The 4,734-nt window shown below is 33.0% G+C and overlaps 1 protein-coding gene across 1 annotated transcript in view; it reads left to right on the top strand.

Moving 5' to 3' along the window:
• LOC106874344 (uncharacterized) overlaps window positions 1–3,811 on the top strand; it is a 49,792-nt gene extending 45,981 nt beyond the window's left edge. The window contains exons 3-4 of the transcript XR_008265073.1: window positions 232–293; window positions 3,736–3,811. The gene's annotated coding sequence lies outside the window, so the exon portion shown is untranslated. The remainder of the gene's footprint in view (window positions 1–231; window positions 294–3,735) is intronic.
• The last annotated feature ends 923 nt before the right edge of the window (window positions 3,812–4,734 follow it).

The following is a 4,734-nucleotide window of genomic DNA, read 5'->3' as shown; positions in this document are numbered from 1 at the left end:
TTTCACTCGGTGTTGTTTGTGTTTTTGAGTAAGTTTCAATGTAGTTGTTGTCGTCGCCGAGCGAGTTCTCAAAAACCACTTAACAAACCATTATGTTTTTAGGAATTAAAAGATATTTCATACCTGATACATGCATATTTTGCTGAAAAGCAGGCTGATTTATTTATTCATTCATTTATGTTTATTGTTCAATGCTCGTAGAAAAGTTTTTCTCTTTTTTGCTACTTGTAGGCGTTGATAGATGCCATTGCAAATCGAGTTTAAAGAAACGAATGTCTAACATGTTCAAAAAGGTATTTCTTTTCTTTTCCAAAAATCACTTAAATAAAAACACCTGCTTTTGAAAATGGGGTTACGCAAGAAAAGCATCTGAAAATATAAATCTACTTTACGAAGAAGGTTTTATAATCTAAAGGATGTCTAGTCGGAACAAGAAAAAGAAAATATGTTAAGTAAGCGACAAAAGTTATTTCATTAACACTGGAATGGCTGCTAGATTCAACGATATTCTTGGTTTTGAATATGATGCAGCTAAAAAATAATAGTATAAATTCTAAAATAAATTAAGCTACAAGAAACCTTATAATTATTCTTTAAATTTCCGAGCAAAATTCAAAACAGATACTAATATAAATATAGTACACATATGTATCATTGAATACAATATTAAATAAACATATATTTACGTTATAGGATTGGGGCTTGGAAAACTTGAATTAAAAATGAGATATAAATAATAATACACTATTTTTGTAAACAGGAATATTTCAAAATTCATAAAAAGGTAGTGTTTTTTGCTAATATCTTATTGAATTAAGATTGTAAATAAAAATAACAATAATATATAATTAATGCTAAATGTAGTTTACTCGAGCGAAGTGCTTTTACGAATTCTCATAGAATAAGATTGAAAGATAGCTTTTGCACGTGAGCAACGATCATAAAAGTTACGATATAAAAATAGGAGAATGTATAAGAAAAAAGTGAATGTATTTTGTTATATCAGTTTTCTGTTTCTTATACAATAATAGACTACGGAATAAAAACTGCAAATGTCTTGGGCCTTGTTTGAATTTGTTAATCACTTTTTGAATGAATTTATGTTTGTTTTCAAAAGATTTATTCGACGTTCACTTGTCATGCACAGTCCAACCATTGGTGACCATGACCATGTTTTTGTTTTCTTTGCCTTAATGCCGGACCTCTCCAAACAGATTCTTAAGGGAATTGTTAAAATTATAATTGCAGCATATCTGCCTGACTGAAATATCTTTGAGAAAGTCCAAAATGGTTTCAACGCTAATAGTAGAAAGAGTCTGACGTTTTAATGGTTTGCATTCCAACGTGTTTCCTGTAATGAAATGACACACTTGGAATGAAACATCCTTCTTGTCTGAACGAAAAAAAAATAATGACGGTTTTGACTGTGCGATTAGAATTCCTTGTTTAGGTCATCCAGAACACGATTCAATTTATGTCCAGCCCAGTAAAGAGGGTTTTGGATTTTCGCCCTTTACTTTAGCCTGCACTTTGTATTCCTTTGCTTTCATTGTAGAGCAATCATCATATTCTTGCTTAAATGCTTTCTTTAGTTTGAACCTAAATCTTGTAAAATGATCAACGATTGAAGACAACACCCTGTTCCATTAGTTTTGCAAAGACAAGGGAACTCTCTAACGATATGTCTACAAACTGTGCACAAAATATTGATTACACCTTCTCAAATTTATTCTCGGTTTCCAAATCAGGTGAAACATCGACCATAGTATTATTTTGATACTTTATAATTACTACATATAGTTTGAGAAGTTTATTTTCCACATAAACAACTTCATAACGAGCAACTTAATCAACAGAAAAAGTTTCTTCAACAACTGAATAATTTTCCAAATGATTTTGTCATGTCTTCAATACAAAACCAACAGAGGCCGCCTACATTTCCAATATTGCTTTTTCCTGCGTAAAGTTATGACATGAGTTTCACATACTAAAGCGTGTGAGAACATTAGAAGTAATTTCTTTCAATTTTTCACCTACCAGTGGTTTACCAATCTTGTGAAGGTGACATAGTATTCTTTCCTGGTGTGCTTTTAATGGCAATAAAGTTTGCTGCATCTATTTGAACATATTTGTGTAACTTGCTTGTTATACGATTATTTGTACAGTTATACCAATCAGCATAAATTGTAAAAAGATAGAAGTACTTTGTGACGTAAGATAAACAAACTAGAGAAGTTATGCAATACTTGAAGGTTACTGCTTTCATATGTGAAGAATAACTAAGCACGATGTACATTTACTTAACATACGTCATCCTTTACATCATTTTGAAAATCACCAGCTGCAGATGTATAACACTTCACAAGGAGATGATGCTTTTGCCGATGAATTAACATATAACCTGACATTATTACAAGCAAAAATACTAGAACATGCACGTTGGCTACAACCAGTTGTAATATCTGGCGTAGGCCAGGGTCACTGGATCATTTATGGTGTTTATCAAGTTTTCTCATGCCATGTTTCGCTTTCATCTAATCATCTCCCCATAAACTTTCTGATACCCGTTCGCTAAAAATGTGTTTCATTTCCCAACGAATCGAGGTTAAGCAGCAAGTCTGCAGAGCAAGATTTCAGCTATGGAAAAATAAAAACTTGGTGTAAAATCATGATACCATCAATGTCATCTAAAAATCACAGAATATGCAAAAATATCAACTGTATGTAAAATCTGGGTATAATGATACTAGTATCAGTCTCACATAAAATCACAGCAATGGAAAAAATGTTAATTTGATATTAAGTCCCGATATTACACTTGCATTAATGTAATATAATGCACTGCAAAAATACTAATGTAAATATTAACTCACAATCTCACATCACAGAGAAAACAGTGCCTTAGTATAAAATCGCAATGCTTTGAAACAAAATATTATTATTAAATCTAGGTATCACAACAAAAATTCCGTCAATATTATTGAACCAATACTTTAATGTTTCTTACTTTATACTATTATGTCTTTCGACAAGATAAGAAAACTGGGACGTGACTTGCTTGTAACAAAGGTTATTGTTGGATGGTACATAAACTAATACAACCTGAGAGTCATTTCAGTTCATTTACTGTAACCCATCATAAGATTTCATTGCCCACAGTGACCCGTTGAGCGCAGTTTCTTCAGCTCGTTTAACCCCAGCTTATTTTAGATAATTTACCGTACCCTTGACTCAGACAAGAAACAAAAAAATACTCAACAATATTCAAAATCTTAATTACAAAGTTTTTAGTTCCAAATCTCTCCGCTCTCCGTTAGAAGATCCGATGCGAGGCAGGGATAACCTTCAAGCAGTCGTCCATGGTTTCAGTTAGAATATTCTGAAGAGGTAAACAACAAAAACAACGGACTCTGTGAACAGAGACAGTAAAGAATAGCGTCAATAAACGAACTGGAGCAATGCAGAATACACAATCCTGATCAAGACCCGTTCCAGAATTGATTGTAATGTATTTGAACTTATGAACCTATGAGCAGATAATGGAATCCTTAATCGACTTGCTATTTTTCTTTTACTTTTAGTCATCTACTTTATTCTATCACCTTCTATTTCAGCCATCGACATTACTTTGAGAGATTAAATAATGTTAAGTTTCTTATTCCTTCATAAGAAGGCTTGCCTTTTAAGTATAACGGTCCTGGTTTAACTTATATGATACTCATGTCTCGTTTGAAGCCAAACTCTTTTGAGAAAGACAAGAGAAGTTGAAATTAAGAATATAACAAAATAAAGCCATGGAAATGTTAAAATGGTAAGTGGCGTCGAGATTTTGCTAATGTTACTTGTCTGAGACAGATATAATTAAAAACTTATCTTCCTATATTTTGAGTGAAAAAGCTATGACAGTTTACATAGAGCAATTACTTCACAAGTTTAGCAAAATACATCTTAGAAAACATGAATCTTGAAATATCTAATGGAAAGTGATTGATTGGTTTGTGAAAACAAAGACCTCTGCGTACGTGTCTGTTTAAGTGTATGTATATATATATATATATATATATATGCATGTGTGTGTGTATTTGTGTGTGTGCATGTATGCGCACGCGTATAGGAGTGAAAGTATTAATGCCTGTTTTGTGTGCGAGTATTTGCGCGCCTGTGCGAGTGTGTGTGAGTGTTTGTTTATATGTGCTTATTGGGAACAAGTAGTAGGTGGGACTGACATTTCCACAATATACAGACAAAATACAAATGATGCAAATTCGGTGTCATTTGCTAACATTACTTGTTTACAGAATTTCTAGGAGAAACCCATGTGGTTTTAAGTAATTAAGCGCTTTGTCTGTTGTTGGTGATTTTGTTATAAGGCTGATGTAGGCAGCGTCTAGACCGAGTGATTTGCTTAATAATTTTGTATCGAAGATTTGATAACCTTAGTGCTTGCTGTATTATATATTTTTCCTTTGTTTTGCCTCCTTTTCTTCTGTTTTCTATTTTGTTTTTTTTTGGTGAGGTTGGCATCATTAAAGAATTAATCTTAAAGTTTCGTAAAATGTCAGGCAACTAGCTGAATCGATGGAGTGTCAAGGCAATCCCAACTTGGTCGACTGTTCATATCCCATCAATAATGCATTGAAAAGTCCATAACCAAGGTGCTTAACTCTCAGGTAGGCGGTCGTTCCATTTCCCTGTAAAACAGAGCCAATAACACGACAGCCTATACGAGGTGGC

The sequence above is a fragment of the Octopus bimaculoides genome, chromosome 10, assembly GCF_001194135.2.
Source record: "Octopus bimaculoides isolate UCB-OBI-ISO-001 chromosome 10, ASM119413v2, whole genome shotgun sequence".
Classification (NCBI taxonomy): domain Eukaryota; kingdom Metazoa; phylum Mollusca; class Cephalopoda; order Octopoda; family Octopodidae; genus Octopus; species Octopus bimaculoides.
This window is presented reverse-complemented; position numbering and strand designations above follow the sequence as displayed.